At 46.9% G+C, this 27,775-nt stretch overlaps 1 protein-coding gene across 6 annotated transcripts in view; it reads right to left on the bottom strand.

Annotated features, from left to right (window-relative positions):
- Positions 1 to 27,775, bottom strand: part of LOC138521808 (E3 ubiquitin-protein ligase TRIM39-like) — a 915,506-nt gene that overhangs the window by 409,282 nt on the left and 478,449 nt on the right. The gene's annotated exons all lie outside the window — the stretch shown is intronic.

Below are 27,775 nucleotides of genomic sequence, written 5' to 3'. Positions count from 1 at the left end.
TTTCCTACATGAGGACTGAGCCGAGGAAGAGGAGATCAGAGAGTAAGATACCAAACACCCATACAGTGCATTGGACATGTCCCACTAATACGGTCTGGCACTTGACCGGGATTGTAAACACCTGGCACCTATTAGCTCGGCCCTAACGGTTATAAGGTGGAGCACGGACACACTCTGAGCAAGGTGAGGCATGAGTATGAGCAGTCTTCCCAGGGCAGCAGCAAACCAGGTGGAAGCAAATGAGGGGCTGACTCAAGAAACAAAGAAACCTTGGGCATTCTGGCAATATATCGTTGCTTCCGAAGAGAATTGAGAATTGCGCCAGAAAAACCCTTCAAAGGAAAAGACGGAGGAGCGACGACGACTGTGGTAGCACCCTTGACTTCAAAATCAAAAGCCGCGAAGTAAACAAAATCAACACAGCCAGTGAGTAGATGAAAGCTTTGAAAGATCGGTCTGTGTTGCGAAAGAATCGTAGATGCAACAGTGTGTCCAGTGAATGAAGGTTAGCATGTGCCGATAAGACGCGAGAGAAAGCCTGCATTGTTAAAGTGAACTGCGAAACATACAGAGTAACGGAGTGGTCCGGCGAAGGGAGACTGCCCAATCTAAAGTCTCTGAAATGTTTTGATCTCGTAGAAGCGGCAAAGGGAGTGAAAGAAAATTGAGATACATGAAATTAACTTTGTAATGCTGAAATGAAAGGTCTGATCCCGACGGACGGAAAACCTACATGAAGAGAATTTATTTGAACTTTTTGTTGTGCTCATCGTATACCAAAAGGCTTTGGGATAGGAGTCGAAGTGGTCATTCTGAGGTGTCAAAAAAATGTGTGCACATTCGAAAGTCTTCGACAGTAAAGGAAAAGTAAAAAAGGCTTGAGTCCGACGTAGGGGAGCCTAAAGGTTGATAAAAGCTTGGTGAAGGGAACACCACAACTTGTGATTGAGAGGTCTGAGCCCGACGGAGAGAGACCTACATTGAATTGTAACGTTGAGATGAACTGTGTCATTTAAAAGTAAAGGAACTTTGTTGAACTGTGAAGGAACTTTTGCTAAATGGTGAACAAACGTTTGATAAGCTGAGAATGAGTGACTTTATCGTGGAAGACCGAGTAGGTCCTGGTCCACGGTTTGTACTGCATCCTGATAGCCAGAGCCAGAGTGTATCACCCAATCTTGAGTGTGCCACCTTACCCCGTGCTATACAAACATGGGGAGAGAGTTTGCTCTGATATTTTGACCGTTAATTTGAACACTGAATTTTTTCCTTTTCGCATATACATTTCCCTTCACACAGTAAGGGCAGGCATTAGGTTTGTTAGTATAGGCCACTTTAATTTGACTAAGACTGTGTTTTTCTTTATTTTGATGGCACAGAATACTCCCATCTTAAATTTAGGGCAAGTTAGGAGTTTTCCAACCCCACAAAATACTGAGTAAAGGTTTTTGAAACTTACAGCTCTTGTGTCAGTGTCTACTTGTGATACCATGCCTCCCTTACATATGACACTCCCAAATGAAGGGGTTGTGATATTAGATCCGCTAGCTAAGACTTTTTGTTATCTCGGCCACAACTACCAGAAATACAGGAGGTACTAGAATCTAATTCCTTGCCATCTCCAGTACATTTTCCTGAGAAGTCTCTTGAAGACCCTTTCCAACATTTCCCTATATTTACGCAGACTAGAAACTGAAGTCAGCGAGCTGGTAGGCAAAAGAAAACAACAAAACATTTTAAAATCCTCTGAGATCAACTTCTACAGGTTCAAGAAAATTCCTGAGAACCAGTCATGGTTACCACCCCTAGGAGGTAAGACATCTCATTTTTATTTATTTATGCATTTGTTACACTGCACAAAACCCTCAGGGTTCTCGGCGCTATTTACATTAAGGTAAAAAGAGAAGAAGGGTGGGGGAGAGATGCAGTAGTGGGTTGGAAGAGTCTTAGGAGGAGCAGAGTTAGTTGAATAGCCAAGTCTAGGTTTCTGCGGAAGGTACAGTAGGCCTGTTTTTTTCTGAATGCTGGTAGTAGATTATTCCGGAGTTTGGTAGCCACGACCGGGAAGCTCTTGCCCCCTACTGAGAGGCGATTGAAGTTGGAGGTATTCAGAAAGTGAGACTTCGATGATCTAAGAGACCAGGCTGGGGTGTATTTCTCCACGCAGCCTGAGAGGTAGGTTGGGGCAGTGTTGGAGAAAAATTGGTGGGCCAGGGACAATGTTTTTAACTTAATCCTTTCCCGGATGGGCAACCAGTGTACATCTCTCCTGGCTTTGGAGAAATGGTCAGATTTGGAGAGACCAATGGCTGCTGAGAGAGCATTGTTCTGAATCGTCTGGAGTTTGTTCAGGTTGCGTTCAGAAGTTCCGGTAAAAAGGGCATTACAGTAGTCGAGCTTGGCTCCTGTGATAGCTCTTGCAATTGTTAGGCGGTTAGGAGTGGAGAGGAAGGGCCTGCTGGCATGCAGCAGTTTGGTTGTGTAAGCTGCCGCTGAGGCTATCGAGTTCACTTGACGTGAGAGGTTGAGGTTGGCATCCAGGTAGACGCCAAGAGTTTTGGCAGCGGCAGAAGTGGTGATCCGGTTACCATCGATGATAAATTCCTTGTATGCAAGGTCAATGTTGCGAATTGAGGAGTTGAAGCAGACAATGAGGATTTCGGTTTTGTCACCGTTGAGGGAGTGTAGGTGATAAGCCATCCAAATTTGTATGACCTTGTATGCAGAGTTTATAGTGGCCGAGTCCTGGGCATTTGAGCCGGAGTGGGGGATAAGGAGCTGCGTGACGTCAGCAGAGTTTGTGTAAGATATGCCTAGTAGGTCAAGGTGGTCGAAGAGGGGTTTATTATAAATGTTGTGGAGGGTGGGGGAGAGGCAGGAACCTTGGGGGACTCCACAGGTGACAGGAGTAAGTTCAGCTGAAAAGTAATCAATGAAGACTCGTGAGGAACTTTCGGCTAGGAAGGACCTAATCCAATTGGTGGCTGATGGGAGAAAAGTTTGAGCACAGGATTTGATGGTCTACCAAATCGAATGCTGTAGAGAGGTCTAGCATCATAAGGAGGGCAGGTTTGCCAGTTTCTTTGATGGCATCGATTTGGATTTTCAAATCAAGTAGTGCAGTTTCGGTTCCGTGTTTGGGGCGGAATTCTGATTGGCATGTGCCCAACATGTTGTTTTCCTCAATACACTGTTGAACCTAAATATAAGCAACACGATCCAGGATCTTCAAGAGGCAGGGTACCGTAGTAATGGGGAAGTAGTTTGTCCGAATTGAAAGGTCGAGGGAGGGTTTCTTGAGGAGCAGTAGGACCCATGCTTCCTTCAAGTAAGTTGGCACCGAGTTGGTGGAGAAGGATGCTTTGATGATGACTGTGACTCGCATAGTCTTTGATGATTGGAGCTGGGCAAGTGTCACCTTTGCAGCGTGACGGTTGATGATCTTGGTGACATCCATGTCTGAGACGGGGTGCCGGTGTGGGTCGATAAGGGGCTGGGTGCTGTGGGTGATGGTGGTTTGGTTAGCATAGCAAGTTGATTGGAGAGGATTTTTCATTTGATGGAGTTGACTTTTCCAGTGAGGGCATCTTGGAGTTTTTCGCACCTGGTACCGTCTAATGTCAGGTCTGGCAGGGGGGGGCAAGGAGGTCTCTAGCTCCCGGAGAATTGTGAAAAGTTCCCGTGAGTTGGATGAGGCGTTACTGATTCTGGAGTTGTAGCTGTTGGCTTTGGCAGTGCGGATTTCCCTTCTATAGTTTTTGGCAAGGGAGGAGAAGAGGGCTTTGGAGGCAGGCAAGGGTTTCTCGTAGGAAGAGACAAGCCCCCATATTAGAAGAATCCACAGTAGTGATAGAACACAACGAGAATATGGACATTTTTATGAATCTCAGTTCACATCCAATAGATCCCACCTCAAGAAGTACGAGTCTCTTCCCCTATATGAAAAACTAGAAGGTGTTTCATAACCCAGTCCCTGGGGATCCTGTACTCAGGTGCCCAGGGAAGGGCCATCGCTTTTGGATCCCAACCCTGGGGGAGGACACGCGAGGGTGGATCACCTGGGTAGGGGCTTACTCAGGGATTGGGGAAGCACCTGATGAGACATGGTATCCCCCTTTTTGTGTAAACCTTTCTAAGGCAAGAGTTCCATATTTTCAGAGAGCCGTGAACAGTAAAAAAGGTGAAATCAATTGAAGTGAAAGAAAACTCCTTTAAAGTATTGCAAGATGCCCCGCTTCCCTCCCGGGTGGTAACTGGGGTCGGGGAGGAGCTGTGGAGATATTGGTAGAGGCCTTGGATACGATATCAGATGCGTTGAAGGAAGAAAACTCTTTGAACACGACCAGTGAGGGATCGAATGCAACAAAAGTCTGGTCTGTGTTAAACGCAAGTAAAACTGTTACAAGAATTGTAGGTTGCGCGTGTGCCGATAAGTGCTTAAAGGAAAAAGACAATCGTTGAGTATTTGATACAAACTAACAGTGGTCCCATGAGGCAGAATCGCACCATCAAAAGTCTCTGTGAAATGTATGAAGTTATGGTAGAACTGGAAACCAAGGCAAGCCAGTAACCGCAATCCTGAATGAAAGATGAATGAATGAAAATAGAAAGATACAAACTTTAAACATGATGCAAAGGCAAAGGGAAGAAACTTCAAATACTAAGAAGCATTGGTATTAAGTGTTAACAAGGATTGTGAAAGTGTTGAAGGAAAGTCGATGTGGCCATGAAAAGGTCTACATAAAATCCTTGCAATCTCCAAAGTCTTTGACAGCCAAATGTAGAGTAACAAAGTTGTATGCAGGAAAGCTGGGGAAAGGAACCCCACTAAGGTGAACGTTTGAGCCCGACGGAGGGAGACCTCTAGGAGGGAGAAAAGTATCAGAGTTTGTGAAAGAAAGACAGGAGCGAACTTAATGGAGGGAACCCTGTGTTGAACTGTTAAAAGTAAAAGAAAGATCAATTTGTGTGAAACAAAGCTAGAGGAAGGGAACTCCACAAAGATGAGAGGGGTCTGAGCCTGGCGGAGGGAGACCTGTGATACTTGAACTGTTGAATTGATAGGAAGCAGTGAAAGAAAGACAGGCTCGAGCCCGGCAGTGGGAAGCCTGTGGTGAATTATATGACGTCCTTTTTTTGTAGTAAGACATCAAGATTTGAACTGGGCCTTCGTGCTATTAAGAATTGAACTGTGAAAATGTAGCAAGGCGAACAAAGCCTAAATAACTTTTTGTTGAACTGTAAAAAGTTTGGAGTCCAAGCCTGAACTGTTGAATCGTACCAGCAAGTCAGTGTGCTACATTGATACAACTGTGCCATCCACCTATCCTTTTTAGAAACTCTCAAGACCTTGTTGCTTGGGAATGTGGGGAAGGGTGTAGTTACTCGAGACATTCTGACATTTCTTTATGAGACACTACCTTTTCTTTTCATATCCCCTTTTCACATTTGTTACTTAAGAGTGAGGGCAAGGTTAGGTTTTGTTAGTATAGGCCTTTTTTATTTTGACTAGAATGACTTGTTCTTGTTTATTCTTTATTTAATGGTCGAGAATACTCCCATTCTAGAGCTAGGGCAAGTTAGGAGTTCTCCCAACCTTACAGAGCACCAAATAAAGGTTTTATAAACTTGTGTCCATGTTGTGAGAAACCTGAATGTCTCCCTTGCTAGTCCCCGGGGATCTGTCATCCAGTTAGCCAGGACACAGCCATCGCTATTGGATCCAGTTCCTGGGGGTGGACCAGTGAGGGAGGATCACCTGCATGAGAGGTCCTTGGGGGAGTGGAAGTGGGACACAGACGGGTGAAACGCAGTATCCCCCTTCTTTCAACACTTTTTCCCTCTCCTACCACATGGGATATTCCTAAACACTGCCCGCCCCCTTTTCCGACACAAACACTTTTGCACACCACAGACAACGGACTAACACCCGAGCCGTTTACCTAACATGTCCCAATACAAGGGTCAGGCAATTGACCAGGATCACACACACCTGACTGCCCTTTCCCTTCCCCACAGGGATAAAAGGTGGAGCACGAAAGAACACTACGTACAAGGCAGACCGCACGACGAGACAGCTATCCAGGCACGGCAGTTCAAGAGGAGGAAAAAGGCAGTGAATATCTAGAAACTGACAAGGAGAAATGCACCCTTGCCCTTTGCGACCCAGACTTGCGAAACCTCCACAGAAGGAATTGTAAGACCGCGGACAATAGCTCAAGTGTGTTGCAGCAGATGTCAATGGTACACAGAGCGTGCCTACGCTGATAAGCAGGACCGAGGGAGGCGCCTGCTACCGTGGTACCAGCACTGACTCCAGATATTCTGAAAAGCCAAGCGGTTCATCACAGCCGGTGAGTCAAGGGGAGAACCAATAAGAACCGAACTGTGTTGAACGAAAGCCGCAAAGTAGCAATTTAAGGGAAGTTCAAAGAACTATCAGAATAAAGGGGAGACCAGCTGCAGAGGGATCCGGCCCCAAGTGGGCGCTTACTCGAGAGACTCTGTTCAATCAAGTGTTTGTTGAAAATGCTAATACCAAAAGGCCTGGGGAAGGCCGCAAAGGAACGGTCAAGGTGGTCATACAGGGGTCTAGCCAAAGCCTCTGTACAGTCGAAAGTCTTTGACCGGCAACCCAGTGAAAGCTACGAGAGACGAATCCCATTTAAAGGAAAAGGAGACCGAACTGTATGCGTGACAAGAGTGAACCCGATGAAGGGAAGTCAACAGTTCATGGTTTAAAAAGGACAATAAAATTTGTGAATGAAAAAGGTACAAGGGTACTAAATAGAGGCAAACAATCGAGAAGGGGTTGGAGCCCGACAGAGGGAGATCCAAGGGTCAAAAGTCATCACACAAAGACTGGTGAATGTAAAACGTGAAGACGAGCGATCAAGAGCCATAGTGAACCCGGCAGAGGGAGGCTGTAAATTGAGAAGGGTCTGCGCCCAGGAGAGGGGGCTTAGGGTTGAGCCATTATCACCCTAACTACCGTATAAAAGTAACTTTTTGGTTTGTTATTTTCCGACCCTCAAAGGCAAGAGACTTTTGCATGAAAAGTGACTTGGCTATCGAGGTTCTTGAAAGTTGAGAGCGGAACTATCGTATCGTGCTGGGGAAGCTTGAGAAGTGTGCTGTGCTCAGAAGTTCCACATTATCCCATGCTCAAAACATGGGGAAGGGAGATCCTGACTACTGAATCCTATCCCACACTCGTTTGTATGTAGTTGTAAGGTTTGGCACTAGGTTTTTTAGTATAGGCCCTTTTTGATTTTCATTTGATGGTCGAAGCTGGCTCCCATCTAAGATCTAGGTTTATATTAGGCGTTTATCTCACCCACTTTTGCAGTTTAATAAACACCCTTGAACTGTGATCACTTGTGTCTGTCTTTACTGTTGCCACCATGAGTACCTTACAATGTCTACTGTTGATACCATGCCTTCCTCATACCTATAAGAATAACAGCCTTTACCCAATCGTCCCCTTTTTTGCAGTTGCAAGTTATTTTACAAATACCAGCGAACCAGTCTCCTCCAGCCTTTCCCCCTGTATTTGCTATGGTTGGTCTGTTGGCTAACTCTAACCTAATGCAACCTAAAGTATCTAATCTAATGCCAGAAGTAATAAATGTTACTCTAACAGAGGGTCTGTATGGTTCCATGTGTTAATATCCCCGCAAAAATATTGCCATATTTTTTAGGCGATATTAAGGCATAGAACCTGCGGAGGACATCCCTGCAACCCCTGCAACCCTCGCATTATTTTATTTTTTTCAAACATATTTTTATTGTTTTCTCATACAGAAATAAACATCAACACAAATATTCCTCCCAACTCCCCCCCCATCCCCTGGGAAGAATTCAGGTCCTCATTAGTTTTTCACTTCAGGAACGTTTACATGCTGTATAAGTCTGATATTTTGATGTTGTGAGGGCACCATTGTTCCATGTAGTCTGATTTTAAATATTCCAGCACTGATCCCCATTCCTTCATGAAGGAGTTGTTTTGGTCCTGAAGATGGCGCGTAATCTTTTCCATGCTCATTTGGGACCACACCTTTTGCAGCCATGTGAATGCCAGTGGCGGGTCTCGTTTCTTCCAGCTTTGAGCTATCGTTGCCCATTCCACGATGACTAGGCCCATGAAGCTCCTCCATTGTGCTTTGTGGAGTCTCTTGGCCTGTGGGTCTTTAAATCCGCACAACAACACCCTCTCCCCCATTTGGTCTGCCTCTGGGAATATTTTTGTCATTTCCGTTTGCCCTTCTTTCCAGAAGCCCTTCACTCCCTGACAGTCCCACCAGATATGCCTCCAAGTTCCTACGTCCGGGCACCCCCTCCAACAGCGATCCGACATATCCGGGTACATTGATTTGAGTCTCTCTGGGGTGTAGTGCCATTGAGTGATTATTTTCAGCCACATTTCTCTGGTTCGGACTGCCCTGGTTAGTTTAGGGATGCCTGCCCACAGTTCCTCCCATTGTTGCCTGGTTATTTCTTCCCCCAGCGTGGCTTCCCATCTCTTCAGGTATGTCCATTTGATATCTTCTTCTTGTGAGCTAATGAAGTTATATAGTGTTGACACCAGTTTTTTGTCACCTGTGTTGGTTATTATGTACTTCTCAAATGGTGTGAGGTCCCTCGCGGGCGCCTGGAAGACCTCTGGTGTACTTAGCCAATGCTTTAACTGCTCGTATTTAAATCTATCCGCCTCTGTTAGGTTCCACATATTTTTACATCCCGCAAAAGTTTGTATTTCTTTGTCCTGGATCATTTCACCAATTTTCCTACATCCCGCTATTTCCCATCTTTCAAAGCCGCCGGATTCCTGTCCCGGTGGGAACTGTGGGTTCCGGCAGATGGGCGTGAAGGGGGCGAGTGGGGTGGTCATGATTCCCTTTCTGGTTTGGTCGTCCCAGGCGCTGAGGGTGGTTCTCATGACCTTGCTAACTCGAAGGTTCAGGTGTCTGTGTTGTTTGTGTTTCCACAGTCGGTCCTCCAGGGGGGTCCTAGCGACCGCCCTATCTTGTGTTACCCAGGTCGTCTGTTGGTCTTCCCCCATCCATTCCTTCAGGACCCAGAGTTGGGCTGTCTGATAGTATTTCCTAAAGTGTGGTAGGGACATTCCGCCGGCCTTAGTTGGTGCTGTGAGAATGACTCTGGCGACCCTCGGGGGTTTCCTGTTCCACACGAATTACGATATGGCTTTGGAGAGTGCTTTGAAGAAGGAGTTAGGGACTGATACTGGGAGGGCATGGAAATAGAGCACCCTGGGAAGTATGTTCATTTTTACTGATTGAATTCTACCCCACCATGATATCCTAAACGGGCACCATCTTTCAAGATCCTTCTCGACTCTAGCCAGAAGGTGTGTGTAATTGCTCTTATAGATCTTATCCACCCTGTGTGTGAGTGTCACCCCTCGGTATTTGAAGCCCTCCTCTACTGTTTTTAGACTTAGCAAGCCTGCCATTGTTTCTAGTGTCAACTTGTCTCCCCGCAAGGAGCATAATCTCAGATTTTTTCCCTGTTAATCTTCAGACCTGAGATCCCCCCGAATTCCTCCAGTGTTTCTATGATTCTTGGTAGAGAGTTCCCAGGGTCTTCCAGGGCCAGGAGCATGTCGTCAGCATATGCAATACCTTTATGTTGCCTGCCCACCATCTCAATCCCCCTTGCCCCCTCCGATTCCCTTATCCTAATTAGAAGGGGCTCCAAAAATATGGCATATAGCAGAGTTGAGAGGGGGCATCCCTGTTTCGTACCCCTTGAGATCTCCACCCTATCCGTGACTTCTCCATTTATTGCTATTCTTATGTATGGGGAGTTGTAATTGGCTTTAACCATGTTTATAAATTGTTCTCCAAATCCCATGTGCTTCAGTGTTTTGAAAAGGATGGACCATTCTACACGGTCAAAGAGAGAGTAAAATTGCTGGTGTGTGGGTAATGCCTATTTTTTCTATCAGATGGATTACTCTTCTTAAGTTGTTGTGTGTTTGCCTACCTGGGATGAAGCCGGATTGATCTGTGTTTATTAGGGTCGGGAGGAGGGGTGATAGTCTGGCTGCCAGTACTCTGGTATAAATGTTAGCCTCCAGGTTTATTAGGGATATTGGGCGATATGAGCCCGGGAGAGTGGGGTCTTTACCTGTTTTGTGGAACACCAGGACTTTCGATTCATTCATGGATGGAGTTACGTTTCCACTGTCCTTGAATGTGTTTAGTAGCCTTGTCAGGATTGGAACTAGTATGTCCGCATATTTTTTGTAAAACGGGGCCGTAAAGCCATCTGGGCCTGGTGCCTTTGAGATTGGGAGGCCCTTTATTGCCCTGTGGACCTCTTCTTCTGTAATCCTAGAGTCCAGGGCCTGTTTATCCTCTTCTGCTATTGTCGGTATGGGGATAGATTGTAGGAATCTGCCTTGTTCTCTTTCGTCCGGATGCTCAGTTGCGTAAAGATCTTGGTAGAAAGCATTAAAGGCCTCCCCTATGTCCATTGTGTTTGCATGAGGCTTTCCTTGTGCATCTTTGACGTTCAATATTGTCATGGATTTCTGCTTTTCTCTGAGTTGTTTTGCTAGGTATTTGTCCGCCTTGTTGGCCTTGATGTAATATCGTTGTTTTAGGTAGAGGAGGGATTTCTCTGCTTTTTTGTTGCGGAGAATCTCTAGTTGTCCGTGCACGTGTTTCATTGCTTTCTTGAGGCTTCTTGTGGGATGGATTGCTAGCTCCCCATAAATATCTAAGATTCTTCTCAAGCGTTCTTTCCCATTCCTGATGCTGTTTGTCTTTGGCGGCTTTTAGTGCTATTATGTTTCCCAGAGTTACTGCTTTAAAGGCTTCCCATACTGACCCCAGTGGAACTTCTCCATTGTCATTAAGTTCAAAAAATTCTTTGATTTTGTCCCTTAGTTCCTCCCCCAGCACCTGGTCCGTTAGGATGTCGGACGGCAGTCTCCATCTCCAGAGGCCTCTTCCCCTTCCGGGGGTCTGTATATCTAGCCACAGCGGGGCGTGATCTGACAAAGCTATCAAGCCCTTTTCACTACCCTGGATCCTCCCCACCAATCCCACCAACACCCAAAAATAGTCAATCCTCGACATTGTGTTATGCACGTGCGGGTAGTACATGAATCAGCTATCTTGTCCCTTTATTTCCCTCCAGGCATCTTGTAATGCCATCTGTTCCATCCTTTGCCTAAGTTGTTTGGATGGGGACCCATGAGCCTGCGTTCCCCCCGCACTCCTATCCAGACTAGGCTGCCAGGCCAAGTTCAGATCTCCTCCCAGTATTACCTCGCCCTTTGCGAATTCCTCTAGTTTCCCCAGGGTGTCTCGGAGGAATCCGTCCTGCACAGAGTTCGGGGAGTGGATTGCCGCTAGGGTGAGCCTGTAGCCTTCTATTGAGATATTAGCAAATGCGAACCTCCCTTCCCTATCTACCCGAGTGTCTATGAGGTTTGCCACCACAGCCCCTTTTGCAACGATCATCACTCCTGCTCTTTTTCCCCCTGCAATCGCCTGCGCCCAAATCGTGTACCCTCTGAGGTGTACTTTCTTTTTGTCCTGGGCCTTAATATGTGTCTCCTGGAGGAACAGAATGTCCGCCTTCTCCCTTCTTACCAGAGCCTCCATTTTTCTTCCTTTTCACCGGCGAATTCAGCCCCCTTACATTTTGTGAAACGATTCTGAGCTTCCCCATCACGTCTAATCTACTGCTTCAGCCTTTGTTCCCGCATGGTATGATTGTCAGGTGTATTGACCCACGTTTGAGTCATTAAGCTGCAACATTTGGTGCTGTGGGCTTAGAAAATCCAAGATGGCCAAAAAGCCCACATGTGCGGCAGAATCCAGGAGAACCGCGCAGTTTGTGCGCACACCAAAATGTTCGCCTAACCTTCCACCCACCAGTGCAAGCGTGATGGGCCAGGGGTGCCATGAGTGGAATGTGTGCCAAAGGAAAAACAGCAGTGCCCGTTAGCTTAAAAAGCCCTTTGAAATCACCTTGGTTTCTCTGAATGCAAGCTCAAAATGCCTATTTCAAACATTGCAGGATATTCAAAAATCTCACTGAACACAAGCAGACATTTGGCAGAATGAAGTTTTGTGTACATACAAAATCTGGAAAGAAAAAGAGCCCAAAACAATGTTCATAACAAAACTGGCTGAGCTGTGGAGGTCAGCAGCTTAAGTTAAACTGAACTGAAAACCACTAAAATCGAAATGTTTAAATGAAATGAGGGACCTACTTTTGAGTGTCACATAGTTTGTAACTGTTGAAATGTCATAGTTTTGAACTTAGAATCAGCATTCTAGCTGCATGTGTAAAAATGGTCAGTTTGATTTGAATGTAGAAAACTGGGAACAAAAAGTGGCATTTAGCTGAAATCTGGCTTAATGAAACTGGATTCTGCCTGACAACTACCCCCAACAGGAGTTGAAACTGGATCAACAGCTGTGTTCCCAGGCCTGGCTGCATTCTGCTGCCCCCACAAAAAGGAGGTGACACCTCTCTGATTGAATTACCTGGGGACTGCAGGAAACTGAACAATGGACGCAGGCAAATGTTATATTGGGGGGGCCGTAAAGTGGCTTCCTCTTGGGAGAAGTGGGAGGAGAAGTGCCTGTGAGAGCCAGCTGAGCTTGGGGGGAAGTGGATAAACCAGTTCTTCCACCATGTGATGTGGGAAGCCACACCCCTTTTTGACCAGGGCATAAGTTAAAAAGGTGCGGACTGGTCAAAATTATATAAGTAATATCATTATTCTTGTGATTTTTCTGTGCACGTTTTAAGAGGCGTTAGGACCCTGTGGTGTATTCTGGGGGGTTGCTAGCGGAAAATAGGGTCTCACTCCAAATGTCTGCATGTTAAAAATCTGACACTTCATCAATTAATGTCCATACTCCTTGCGCACATGTGTGTAATTTTTGGTAAATGTCCGATATTGGTAAACCAGTCAAAAAGCTCAAAATGTTGTCATTTTTGAATGCAAGCCCCCAGGAAGATCAGAGGCGGACAAGCATGGACCATAAGGAATATATAATGTGTACATGTAATTTCAACAAATTGTGTATCTGGGAAATATGTATTTGAATCAAATATAGATTTGTGGGCAAATTGACCAGGGGAGGATCCTCTGACCCATAAACAGACCTCATCATGATGACAATCCATTTTCTTCCCCCAATCATGGGAGAGGGGAGAACTGGGCCAATGACAAGTAGAGAGGGGCAGGCTCAGTTATGCCATGCACACACCCACTTCCAAAACACATAAAAAGAGACTGCTGGGACAGGTAGAGACATTCAATTCCATTTGCTACGGAGCGTGCTGACCGACGACTTCACATCCAGAGATCCAACACTTAGACTTCCAAGCTAAACAGAGACTACAGAACTTTGAACCAAGAAGGCCCACTGCAAGCAAAAGTATTCTCAGCAGGCCTTCAGAATCCAGCAAACCTAACCAAACTATTCAACAGCCGGGCGAGCTGTCCGAATTCTTTTGCCAAGAACTTTTGCTAGTACCCAGAAAGCAGTGTTACATCCGGAATCCACTTGATCCGGAAAGCAGAGCAGTATCCAGAACCAGAGGCCGCTGTATCCAGAGAGGCTAGACCAGCAGAGCAGAGCTGACCCAGACCGCTGTGAGCAGAACCGGAGATCCGGATCGCTGTGAGCAGAACCGGTGCCTGATTGACCCGCCGAGCAGCGAGAACCGCCGCTGGACGTGTTGAACAGATCCGTGACGAGGCCCATTCATTTCAAAATTAGGAGTGAGTATCCGCCAGAACTGTGCAGAACCCAATCTCTTAGTTAAAATAATCTAATCCAAACAATTTTAACCTAATTAGAACAGCCTCCTAGAAATCTTGTCATCTTTCATTTGTAAAGCTGCACAACTGTCACCTGTCAATTCTGCAGCTGCAAGCGGTCACCTGTCATTTTGAGTTTTACTTTAAATCCGAAAAATCTACCTTTATTAAATCGTCGGTATCCCCGGAAACGTTTGTGCTATGAACGTGGTTTAACTTTCATTTTAAAGCTGTGATTCTAGGCTAACCTAGAACCGACTTCCTACTCCCTATACAATTTACGCACTTGCGAAATTTACAGCGATTTGCGATCTTGGCTCAATTTCTCCACTTGTCAAAATAGCTGTGACTGTTCGTGCTGTCGAACCACGTCTCTCCCCTGTACCTCCACACTCTCCTCACCTGAACTTCCCGAGTTGTCTGTGTCTTGTAGGTTCCGCCGACTCAGGTAGTCTCTTTCCTTTTTTAGGGGCACTTGCCTGTCACGGAAGGAAGCCACAGTTACCGCTGAATGGACAGCAGTTCCGGGACTCCTTTTCCGGAAACAAGCCGGGAAAAGGGAAAAACCCACATGGGAAAAAACCCTTGAGGATGCAGAGTGATCGTTGCAGTCTGGAAGATCCACGCAGACAAGGCTGGAGAAGACAAAGTCCAAAAATGCAGGTACGGTGGAGTCCAACAAAGATGAGACCGGTAGCTGAAGGGTCGAGAAGTACTCCGTAGGAAGGTGAGACAGTCCTAAGAAGTAGGAGCAGACCGCTGAGAAAAGGCGGCTAGTAGGTGCTGGGTGGACCGAGGAACACGGCCCAGAGAAGGGAAGAGAACAGTTCCCAAAGAAGGAAGAAGGCAGCGGGACGAGAAGCAGGAGAACCTTACCGCCGCAGAGAGAGAGAGAGCGGCCAGGGAGGAGAAGGGAGAAAAGAAAAAACGCAAGCCACAGAGGCAGCAAAAGCGAGGGAAGCGGAGGGAGAAAGGGTACCGCGAAGGAAGTGGCAGAGGAAGGGGAAAAAGACAGGAAAAATAGAATCGCTAGGAGAGCGAAACTAGAAGGCGCTGTAACGCTCACCTGATTCCCGCAGAGGCGCCGGTCTTGACTGGGTGAATGCCGTATCTTCAAAGGTGATGTGTAACACACGGTTGGCTCTTTGGGCTGGACCTCTGTGCACTGTATGTCTGACTCGAAGGGTAAGATGTCTGCAGATAGAAAATATGGGATTAATGAACTAGGGTGATTGGGTGCCGCTCTCCTCTTCCCTTTCTCTTCTCCTGTAGAACCCCAAAGGTTAACGCCCTCACCTTAGGTAAGTGAACGCCGAGCTCTCCATCTGCCTCGGGGCAGGGTGCCGTAACCAGTTTCTTCACTGGATAAGGGTGCAGGCCTCTTGACCTCAGAGGACTGCTGTCCGTCGTTAACTGCACGAACGGTAAGTTCTGGGCACTTCAAATGTCTTAAAAGTCTTTTGTAATGATATCCCTTGTTTTGCAGGGTTCCGGCGATGGCGGATGGCGGGCTGATGAGAGTTGAGAATCGAACCCACATGAGGAATAGAAGCGCCTGGAAGCACATAAGTAAGCGCTTGTAGCCTGCTTCACGATGCGCACTAACTGTCCCTTTTATCTTGCAGGTACAAGTTCGGAGCTTTAGAGAAGCTGAAGGGTGCTGGATTACCCATTGGATTCGGCGTGGAAGGCGTAATGGCACGTGAGTAATAAAGTTGCCCAATGTCTTTAAACGCACCTTCTTTTGTCTTTCAGATGCGGGAAGCAGCGCCGAAGGCCTCCGGAGCGTGTGGAGAGCTGGTAAGCTTTTGTCTTTCAGATGCCGGAATGCAGTGCGAAGACCTCCGGAGCATGCGAAGAGTAGGTAAGCCTTTGTCTTTCAGATGCCAGAATGCAGCGCGAGGCGTTGGTGACAGCCGATGGACCAGGTATGAGACGCGCTGCCACTGAAGACCGTAGTGCTAACCTGTTCTTTCTTTGTCTTTACAGGTGCTGCTGAAGACTGGATTCCAGGATGGTAAGCCTTTGTTCCCTTAGGCCCAGGATCAGAAGCAGAAGACACGATGAGCGTTCTGCTGCAGAGAATGCAGAATAACGCAAAGCAAGATTCATCCATCGGGTGTGGTTTAAATAGCCTCCTGTAGTGCTTAGATGTCTCCTTCCACAGCCTCGCCTAGGTAAGAAAAGAGTTCCCGCTTTCTAGAAGAGTTCCAGTGTTCTGAACCTAGGGAGTGGCTCCTGCCCCACCCAACAGGAAAAGTAGTCCCAAACAGAAGAGGATCAGGGGCTCAACTGGCAGGCAAGTAAGCAGCATGGTCTGCTGCAGGTAAGTCCACCCAAGCATTATGAGCCCGGCGCTTCCAGCGCTGGGACTGGGCATCTTTATGAGCCTGGCGCCACTGGCGCCAGGACAGGGTCCAAAAGGTCCCAATTGGGACTGGCTGGCACTCGGAACCGGGGTTATGGGTCTGCTTCCAAGGGAGTCGGGCAAGTCCTGATCTCTTGGAAGCAGAGATCATGACAGGCACCAAGATCCGCTTCGTAAGCCGAAGCAAGCGGAGGGATCAAGCGGGGCCAAGGGGAGCGAAAGAACCAGGAGCGCTGGAGTGAAGTCAGCGAGCGGTTGAAACGCAGCGACTTCCGGGTAGAGAGAGAAGATAACACCTGGCAGCCCTGCGTCCGGCCAATGGGCCCGAACCAGAAACAAACGAAGGACTAAAAACCCTTTTGTCCGGGTTGCAGTCTCCAACGTGGAAGAAGCCGCCAATTGCGGCACTGGTGGCGGATGACGATAGCAGCTCCATTCCTTCCTTTGTTAAAATCCGTTTGCAACCTGGTAATAACTCAGAGCATTGCTAAAGTGAGCCTGAACTAATACCAACAAGCATCTCTCACTCACCCTGAATCTCTAGAGGGAATTAAAATCAGTTAGCACATTTTCCCATCCGTTGCCATCACATTTGAAAGCATTTTGGGCCTGTGTTTCAAACTTCTACCTGTTTCCTCTAAACTTGCTGGGGGGAACTGAATTTCGTATTGTATTTGATTGCATTCCTGAGAACTGTGTGCTCCTCTTTCCATCTCCTTCCATTTCTTACATTGCATAGGGGCGAGGGGGTGAATTGCCAGAGAAAAAGTGATTACATTGTTGTTGGTTGAAATCATATCAAGTTTATTTTCTGTACTGCATTTTATTCCACCTTGCATTTCCTTGAAACCATAAAGCATTTTCAGCTACCTCATCCTCTATACTACTCCTAAGTAATCAAGTGTACCACTGTAACATTACCCATTGTGGATCCACATCATATGTCTCAGTGTACTATCAGATATTAATTTATTATAAAAGTGTGATATATATCTATTGTTTAATTTTTCAAATAAACCTTTTATTTTGCAAAACAAACCTACTTCTTGGCTGAGTGGGGTCAGGGGGATTCTAAGAGAGGGGTGTTATATAAGGGTTGTCATCCAGAGTACATGAACTGGATCTAAAAATATATCAATAAGGGTTTCCCTCAGCATCCCAGACTAGGCATTGACTTAGCTGTAGTGTTGAAGTGAAGCCGCTTAACATGATCCCTTCACTCTTCCGGAGTTTCCCCCACCCTGCTCACCCCCCCCGCCCAACTGCCCAACTCCCCCCAACTGTCAACAATTCAACTTCAATCCCGTGGAGGGCTCAGGCACCTATGGTTGCTAGGGCGTTGCGCCTATCGCTCCCTGCCCTCTCATAACTCGGGATTATCTGTGCGGGGAGTCCTAAACCCCGCCTCATCCTCAGACCTGAGTAGTGTCCCTCCCAGTCTCCTGCCGGGCCACTTGCTATGTGGTATTCCGAGGTTCTTCGGGTAATTATTCTTCTGCCCTCTCCCTTCGGGAGGATGAGCCGTCAGACCTGTTTACATATCTCTATCGGTCCCCTGATGGGTTCCCCGCTTTCCCCCCATCCATTTACTTTCTTCTTTTGTCGTACCACTTCTCATCCTCTTGGCCTTTTGTGCGGATCCCCCTTTGTCCTGATATCTCTCGCGTCTGTCTCCTCCATTTGCATGTCCATTATATGGAGGCTTTCCTCACAGGTGGTCACTCTTCTCTGCTTGCCCTCCCACTCGAATAGTAGGCAGAATGGGAACGTCCATTTCTATCCGATTTCCTTTGCCACCAATTCCCTCACCAATAGGTCCATCTCCCTTCTTTTTAAGAGTGTTGCCGAGGCCAGATCTTGGTACAATTGTATTTCCACTCCGTTCATCCTTATGCGATCAAGCTGCCTCACTTTTCTTAAGATCAGTTCCTTTTGTGGGCACATACTTGATGCGGATATTGGATCTGCGGGAACGGTTCTCCAGATCTTCACATTGCATTTCTTGGTTATGGGTGAGCCGAACCAGGTGTTCTTGTGTTTCACTGTTCTGTTTTGCTTCCTCTTCTATATTTTGTACGATTCTCTCCACGGTGTCTGTCCTTTCCTCCAGCTTGGCACATCTATTTTCAACTCTTGTACCGCCTGCTTCATCTCATTCCTCATTGAGGCAAATTGGTCCTGGACTGTGGACATGAACTTGTCCTGGAGCTCCATGAACCAGGCCCGCATATCGTCCTTTGTCGGTGGAAGAGCGCTCTGGTTTGGGGGGTATGTGTCCAATGAGGGTTCTTCACCTGCCCTGTCTTTTGGGGTCGCCGGTGCGTCCGAGGACCACAGTTGAAGCAGATTTGTGTCCTGTTTGTGGGGTTGCGGCGTAGATTGAGAGGCGCCCCCTTTTCCCTTTGCCAGTGACATCTTCCTTGTTTGTGGGGGTCTTGTGCCTTTTCTGGATGTCTCTTGGGGGGCTGTGGTGGGACGGCTTTGTTTGGTCCCCCAACGTATCGGCTAGTACTGTCCCTTCTTATTGTGCTCCTGCCGCCTGGGCCTCCGTGCCCCTGTACTGTGTGTGAGTCTGTTTTGTATTGGGGAGAGTGTTTTATCCTCTCCTGTGTCCTCCCTGGGTGTGGGAGTTGCCCAGAGCTATATTGGGGTCTTATGCCCACTCCTGTGGGGCCGCGACCCCCTTGCCATTATTTGCTTTATATTGTGTGGAGATGGGGGTGGGGGGTGGCGGCGCCCCTGTTTATGGGCCAGCGTCTGGCTTGATTATGCACACCTGTCCAGGGCCTTGCGTACCGGGGAGAAGGGGTGGGGGCGCTTCTGCAGGCGCGCTCACCTCGGAGTCTCCTGTCCTCCGCGACTGATGCCTGCCATGCTGTGTCAGCGGGTGAGCGAGTTGTGCCTCCTCCTCCTCCTCGCGTTGGTCTCCCTCGATGTGCCGGGGCCCTCTGTGGCTTGCTGATGCCGGTCCTCCTGCTTGCGTTGGTATCCCCTTGTCGTGAGTGCCAGTGGGGATCTGCTCGGGCCCGCTTGGCCCCCTGCCCTTCTCCGCCTGCCTGTGTGGTGCTTCCTGCCTGCCCTGTCTCGGGGGGGGGGCGCTCGTGTCTCACCCGGCCGGTGCTCCGGTGATCCTGCGGCCGCTCTGCTCCCAGCGCAGCACCTCCGAGGTGGTGTGCGTTTTCTTCCTGGCGCCGGCGCACATTTAGTTTCTTCCCTGTGTCGGTGGCAGATGGATCTCCCCCCGGGACTCTGTGCGCTCTATTACTGCAGACTCCGTCACAGCACGGTCCCCTCTGCTGGGCTGACAAGGTCTCCCTCGGTGGGGGAGGGGCAGTCGCTTCTCTCTGCGGGCTAGTGTGTCCCCGATCACTCGGGTGTTGCGGCTGGGAGTCCGATGCGCGAACACTCTGATTGCGCTGTTATGGTGCTTTTTTGCTTAGGCCCGGCGGGAACGCGATTTAGACGTGACTTCCACTGCCGGTGGCCATCTTGAAATCCCTTCGCATTGTTTTTAAAGGAGCGGGGGGCACCACCGCAACCCCTGCTTCCAAAAACCCCAAAAACTATCGCATATGGCCGTTGCAGACAACCATATATACAGGGATATTTTTGGTGGGTATAATATGTAGTGATACCGTCTGTATTTACAAGGCAAAGATCAGAACCAGAGGATTAATATTATATGCTAGAGCAAAAAAGACTGGGCCTCCATCATCTACTAAAAGTAGGGGCTAACAACTCTCAAGGGTAACTTTGTCCAGTCTTCCAATTCTAATCGTGTGCTATTGGAAGGTTTACTGATATCCTCAGGCCCAACGACATTGAATCGTGCCAACGTTTTAAAGTTAATATGGGCTATTCCTGCTCTGCGCAATGTACAATCTAGTAATATTGAGCAGGTAGAGTTCATAACGAAAGAGACTGGAAGTGGTATTATTGCATATTGGATCTAGAATTATTTCAAAGTTTATTTTAGAAATGGCCCCCCTTAATTTATCCCTATGGGTTATATAAAGAAGGCATGGTATCACAAGTATGACAGACACAAATGATGTACTTCAAGGGTGTTTATTCAGCTATTATTGGGTTGGAAAACACCTATCTACACCTAAGTTCAAATGATGGGAGCAAGCAACGACCATCAAAACAAAAGAAATCACTGTCCTATTCATGTCTTGTCAAATAAAAAAGGGCCTGTACTAAACAACCTATTGCCAAACCTTACTCTAAAGAACAAAAGGGTGTGGGGTGTTGCAACGTATAAAGAAAACAGTGTAAGAAAGAAAAGGTCCATTTGGTATGGGAGTTCAGGATTGCTGAACTATAGCTATCCCTTCCCCATGTTTTAGCACGGGACAAGACGGAACAATATGGCGCTTGGAGCACACTGACTTCTCTGGCAGGAGGTGGCAGTCTTTAGGATACATCAGAGTCTTTCAGCATAGCGTCTCTATATACTTTGTCAAGTCTCTTTCTTCCACAGTGCCTGGATCGACACAACAAAATAAAAAACTCAGAGTTCACTTCTTTCAGTCTCTCTCAGTCGGGCTCGGATCGTTTCTTCCCTTTTTGTTTCAAAGTGGAATCTCCCTCAGCTGGGCTCGGATTCCTTTCCTTTCCTTTTTGATCACGTTAGGTCCCCCTCGATCGGAATCAGACCTGACACTTTAACAACTTCCTTCTTTCCCTATAACAGAACTGAAGACTTTCGACTGAGCAAGGTATTTGACGGTTACCCTTGCCTGACCACTTTGATCCCTTTCATCCGATCTCAAAAGTTCAATTATATCACAAAGTTCAATCCAATCTCAATGGTTCAGTTTGCAAGATACTTTCTGGCAGAGATCTATCGACTGGGCACCCATGTGGTGCCGGACCACTCGGCTACTTCGTATGGAACGCTCACTTCTTAAAGGTTCAAAGAAAACATTTATCGGCTATCTCCTTTTACTCACATCTTTCATCAAGTGCCTTACGTGACACTTTGTTGCCGCCCACAACCTTTGCTCATACGCAGTCCAGTTCACACAGTTGCCTTCAACTCACTGGCTGTAAGCAAGGATCGGGTCACGGCTTTGATCGTGGAGCCGGGGGGGATACCACGGCGGTTGCGCTTCTCCTCCGGCATGTCCAGTCAGGGAAGAGGGCCCCTGCTATCTCAGAGGCACCTTATAGGATCTGAAGGCCTTTCTTCTTTGCCACACACGTGCTGTTTCCGAGTCTTCAACAGCCCAGCGATCGTTTATCAACAGGTCAAGGGTACTTCTCTCCTTGGTTTCTCCCTTTAACTTTTCGTTTGGCTTCCTCGATTCAGCTGTGGCCTCGAATAGCTTTCTAATTTCTCTGGCTCTGCTTCGATCCTCGCCTCGCTCGCTGCCCTGCTGCTCGTGATGTGCTCTCATGCTCCACCTTTTATCTGTGCGGGGAAGGGTAATGGGAATCAGGTGTGAGTGGTTAAGGTTAATTGCCTGACTGATGTCGGGACATATTGCACGGAAGGGCTGAGTGCAAGTCTGTCTTCTCCCAGAGCGCATACTCCCTGTAGTCGTGTTTGTGTAGGAAAGAGGGGTGGGGGGAGGTAAACTCAAATGACACATGGAATGAGAAGGGGTGAAGGGATAATTGGAAAGGGGATACCACGTCTCTCCATCGGGTGTCCCACTCCCCAGGGGCCCCTCATCCAGGTGTTCCTCCCGCACTGGTCCACCCCCAGGAACTGGATCCAAAAGCGATGGCCGTGTCCTGGCCACCTGGATGACAGATCCCAAGGGATTAGTCAGTGGGACACCCTTTGGATTCTCACAGTTAGGAGTCGAAAATTGATAATCAGGATCATATAATGACCTCTACGGTTTTTATTTTGCTGGTTCCAATCTTGGATAATGCACAGCTAAGAGGTTATCCCCCTTTGCACAATGACAAATCACTGAACGAGGGAGGCATTCGAAGAGTAGTAGACTGCAATGTTCGTCCCTCGCTGTTAGAATCTCCAAACACCTGGTCATGGTTGCCATGAATTTTGTCAAATACAATATTTTGACAATTAGCCATTTATGGACCAAAACATGGTGATCTCTATGCTGGTTGGGAACTCCAGATGTTTTTCTCATCTCCTGCAACCTGATTCTAATCAAATTAGAAATCAAGATATATTTCTATTGCAGGAAACATGGCTTGTCACTCCTCCAGTTATGGATGGGTTTCCAATTTGTCTCAACCCGATGATAAAGGTATTGAGGGGATACCAGCTGCAGGTCTTTTTGTGGCTGTACGTAACTCTTTGGCCTTCTCTCTTGAGGAATGTGTGACATCTAGCCCCTTTCTTCAGCTAATTAAACTGTCTTGGGTAGAGGGCGTATCAGCCTTAAATAGATCGATGGCTCTCTGCAATGTATACTGGAACCCCCTAATTGCCTCGGAAGAGTTTAAAAAAAAAAAAAAGCTTAACAGAGGTTCTAGACAATTGTCTGCAGGATGAAACTATTTCATCGATAATAGTAGGAGGGGATTTTAATGTCATGTGTTCTAGTCTAGATGAAGGTTTTCCAGCGCAAATTAAAGGAGGATTGGCAGCTAGAGAAAGAGGAAAGGCTGTATTATTTTTGAGGGTCACACGATGTCCGTTTATGGTTAATGCAATGAAGGGAGGCACGCCTGCAAAACCTAATTGGAGGCAAAACTTGCAACACTCTATTAACCATTTCATTTTTGTGTTGGGAACAGCCATGAATAATGTAACTGATATGTCGAGTAGGTTCACAGTGAATAGGGACCATGCTGCTGTATGCTTAAAATGGTCACATTAAAAAAGTAATTAAAATAAATCGTTATCCTTTCGATCTGTAGGTTTCAGCAAGTCGTACTCGTCTGAAATTGAATTTCTCAAAGCTTCAATCTTTTCTTTGCTCTCTGAATTCCCTATACCAACAGTCGAGTTTGCAAGGGCTTTGGCCTGATGACATGTAGGTTAGTGCTATGCACTTATTTTCTACTGAAACCACAAATTTGGTTTGGCCATCCTTTAACCATGCCTATGATTTGGATACAGTCCTTAGGGAAAAATTCATAAAAAATGAGATTAATATCTCCAAAGCGAATTGGTTAGTCTTCCATCCTGATAGAGCAAAGTTAAAACGAAGATATTCCCAGTGGTTGAGAGGACGCAAGATTGTAATTTTGCATGATGCAGAAGCAATGTTGAAGGCCATGGGCTCTGGTAATATGGTAAATCAACCCCATTCCGCCAGGAGCCTGGTCATCGCATTTTGCAACTTTGTACAATGACCAGTTTTATGCGACTGAATCAGAGAATGGGCCCCCAAAATCATCTTGGTTGATGAGAATAGACAAGGAAGAAGTTCTGCTTCTAATTAGACAATCTAGTTCATCAAGAACACCTGCACCAGATGGTTTGTCAAATGCTATACTAAAAGCAAATCTACAGCTATGGGCGGAAACTTTTACTTTGATTTTTAAGCAACTTATTTTGGCCAAACAAATTCCTCAGTTGTGTCCGATGGCCATTACTGTCCCTAACTTTAAAAAGAGCAATCGCCTTCTACCTGAAAATTATCGCCTGATAGCTTTGTTAGATTCTCCAGGGAAAATATTTCAGTTGCCTCTTTTACAAAAGTTAAATGATTGGATTTTAGCAAACAAAGTGTTTCATATTAATCAATCAGGATTTGTCAAGGGGGTCGGCACATCACTGAGCTGTTTTTTATTAGAGGTTTTTAAAGCAAAGGCTTTTTAAAAAATAAACTCCTTTATACTTGCCTTTTATTGATTTTAAACTAGCATTTGACAGCTTCCAGAGAGGTGCCCCGAAGAGTTATTGGCGCTGATTCAGTACAGACACGTCGGTTACCATTCAACTGAATCAGCAGGTTGACCTCTCCCCTCTAACCCCCCCGATACCAACTTTTAGAGGATTAAAGCAGGACTGCCAGTGGATCCAGTTTAAAAAAATGTTTTGTTTATTGAGTTTTAATACAACAGAACCAACTGAAACTGTAACACGGTTGACACAGTTTAAAATTGAAAAGCCATAACGTGTTCAGGATATTCCCAGCAGGCGTATTCTATGAGGGCAGTATTGTTCAGCGTAATCACCATGGAGAAAGTCCAGAATAGTTGTCCATTCTATCGTAAATTTACTTTGTTCCCCATGGATTGTGTACATTACCCACTCCATCGAGATACATTCCCACAGTTTCTGTATCGAGTCCAGAGTTTGTGGAGGATCTGCAGACTTACAATTCCTAGATATTACCAATAGGGCTGCTAACTTGAGAATAGCATAGGCCTTCCAATGATATTTCGGCCACTTCTTGTTGTCCGCCACGTCCAACAGGGTTTTGGGTATAGATCTCTCTCCAGAAAGGTCAAATATCCTTTGCATATGACCCTCCACTTCCTCCCAGTAAATTTTTATTTTCGGGCAGGATCGCCACATATGCCAGTCCCCGTATCCCCATACCCCCTCCAGCATTTCTCCGACACGGAGCGCAATATCTTGTGTAGCCATGTGGGTGTATACTGCCACTGAAACATCATTTTTAACCAAAATTCTCTGACTTGGAGAGACCGTGTCAAGCCTTGCGATATCGTACCAGAGAGAGGTCAAATGTTCTTCCTCAAGGGGCGCCCCCAATGTGTGTTCCCATCTGAGCTGGTAGGGGGTGTGGAGGGTGGGTACTCATCTGTGACATTGGTACAGGCTAGATATTAAATGTTTATCGCCTGGATTAAAGGTTAGGTATCTTTCGAACGGTGTCAAGGGTCATGTGGCGGCTTGACTGATCAGGGGTGGGCCATCTGCCGGTGGCGCACCTGAATATATTGGAACCTACGAGCTTTCTGTAAGCCTAATTCTTCTTTACATTGGGTGAAGGGTTTGACGTCTTCCCTGTGAAACATGTGAATTTTGGTGCACCCCACGCTTATCCAGTTTGCAAAAGTCGCCAGCTGCATACCTGTGGTGAACTGGGGGTTGGCGAATATTGTGGTGAAAGGAGAGGGAAATGGTGTTGTCTGATTGCATGGTCCCAGGTGTCTTCCACAAGTTTTGTGATTTGGCTGCAGTGAATGTTCCGTGGCCTGTCCTGCTTTTTGAGCCACAGTTTTTCCCCCTTCCGCTGCCCTATTAGCGCGGTCTCCATTTGTCCCCACCTTTTGTCCGAGTTCTCTGTAAACCTGTCTTTTATCACTCATAATTGTGCAGCCCTATAATATTCTCAGAAGTTTGGAAAACCCATGCCCCCTCTATTTGGGGGAGAGCATTAGCGTTTTCAGCGCTATCCGCAGCGGTTTATTCTTCCAAATGAATTTAGAGACCATTGTATTTAAAGTTCAGAAGAAAATTGACGGGATCTTGATGGCAAGGGCCTGAAATAGATAGAGGATCTAGGATAAGACAACCATTTTAAAAAGAGTTGACTGTACCTAACCACGTGATCTTGAGTGGAGTCCATGTTTGAAATTGAGTTTGGATTTGGGTGAAAAGGGTTTGAAAGTTTTCCTTGTACAATTCCCCCATTGTGCGTGGGATGGAAACCCCAAGGATACAGATATTTTTGGGGACCCACTTCAGTTGCATTGCTTCTTTGGCCAGTTCATCCCGGTCAACTGATAGATTTAGAATTTCTGACTTTGGGACATACATTTTTAATCCGGCTACCTTGTCAAATCTTCCTAATTCCACCAGTGCTTCGCCAAGTGATGCAGCCGGTTCTGTGATGGCCAGGACCATATCGTCCGCCTAGGCCATCAATGTGTGCACCTCTGCACCGAAGCAAATACAGATAAGCAGATCTGTGTTCACAGGGGCTCTAAGTGTAGTGCATAGAAGAGGTGGGGAGAGGGGGGTAGCCCTGCCTCATGCCCCTCTGGAGGGGCCCAAGTGGGACAGCTGGCCATTTATCAGCAGTCTAGCTTTGGGATTAGTGTAGTTGGCTTGCACCATCGCAATGTATTTGGGCCCAAATCCCATTGTTCGCAGGGTGTTGAAAAGGAAAGCCCAATTCCATCCTGTCGAATGCTTTCTCTGCGTCCAATGAGACCAGCATTGCCTGTTCTACTTTTATGCTTACTTTTTCCAATTAATGGCAGATCCTCCACAAGTTATCGTGGGTTTGATGGTTTTTAATAAATCCAGTTTGGTCGGGGTGGATTAGTGTTGGCCTCAGATGTTCGATGCGGTTAGCCAGGACCTTAGTGTATATTTTCGCATCCAAATTCATGAGTGCAATTGGCCTATACGCTCCACATTTGGTTGGGTCCTTGGCCGACTTGGGGAATAAAATTATCTTAGCCTCCTCCATAGTGGGTGTTACTGTGCCCGAGGTAGTTAATGAGCTGAAGATCTCAGTAAGCTTGGGGACCAGGATGGGGCTACATTTTTTATAGAAGGCTGCGTAATAGCCATCTGGGCCTGGTGCTTTGTTTACGGGGAGGTGTGTAATGGCCTTCTGGACTTCCTCTAATGTTCGTTTCTAACTGGCCCCTCTCTATGGTTGGAATCGTTTTCAGTAGGGTGGCCCGTAGATATTTGCGTTAGAGTTGCGGTCTGGGTGTTCTGATTTATACAGGGTTGAGTAGAAAGCGTGGAATTGTGCCATGATTTGGTCAGTTGTCGTTACCACGGTCCCCCCGGGCCCTCCACCCCCAGGATAGTTTGGGTTGCATTTTTCTTTCTCAGTTGTCACGCTAATAAAGTTGTATTTTTGCAGAACAGGCTTTTTTCCGTGTGTTTCGTGTGCCTCTGGTTTAATCTATCCTTTGCGTCCCTGTATGCCCTCTGGACCCGCATACTGGATTCTGTCTCCATTCGCTTCATTATGGTTCTCAGTTCCTTAACATCTGCTTCTAATTCCTTCCTTTGTTTGCCCCTGTGTGCCGCTGCCTTAAAGGCTTCCCATCGAGTTGCTTGGCTGGTCGCCCGGCTGGGGTTTAAGGAGAAGTATTCTCGAATTTTCCGCCCCAGCTCCTCGCAGATGACCTGATCTGCCGACAGTCCCACAGGGAATTTCCATGTCCAGAGAGTGTTTCTCATACTGGGAAGGGAGAGGGTGAGTGTTATCGGGGTGTGGCCGGAAATGGTAAGAATAGAAATGTCAGAGATACCGTAATGTAATTGAACCTGGAGAACGACTTAGGTACGTGGGAGTAGTGTGTGTATGCTACCTCATTCCCTCTCAGCGCCGTTCATACATCCCTAAGTGCCAGCTGCTCAAATTTGGTGTTAAAGGCTTTGGACTCCAGGGGCTGGGCAGATTTGGTACTCCTATCTCGCGCAGGGTTCCACGCAATTGTAAAGTCCCCTGGTCTCGCCCTCCACAAATCGTTCTAAGCGCGTTAGGACCGTTTTTATAAAGCTCTCCTGCTCTGTGTTCGGGGCGTATATTGAGGCTACCCGCAGGGTGATTTGACCCACCGTAGCAAGAACGAAAATATAGCGGCCTTCCTTATCCACTTGTGTGTTCAATATTGATGCCTGGACACTTGATTTGAATGCCAGGAGCACACCTACCGTTTTCTTTTTGGTATTGGCCTGGATCATTTGGGGGTATTGTCATAGCTTTAGCCTATGT

Source organism: Ambystoma mexicanum, chromosome 13, assembly GCF_040938575.1.
Source record: "Ambystoma mexicanum isolate Mex_15411 chromosome 13, UKY_AmexF1_1, whole genome shotgun sequence".
NCBI classification, from domain to species: Eukaryota; Metazoa; Chordata; class Amphibia; order Caudata; family Ambystomatidae; genus Ambystoma; species Ambystoma mexicanum.
Note: the sequence above shows the minus strand (reverse complement) of the source record. Positions and strands in the feature narration are given on the sequence as shown.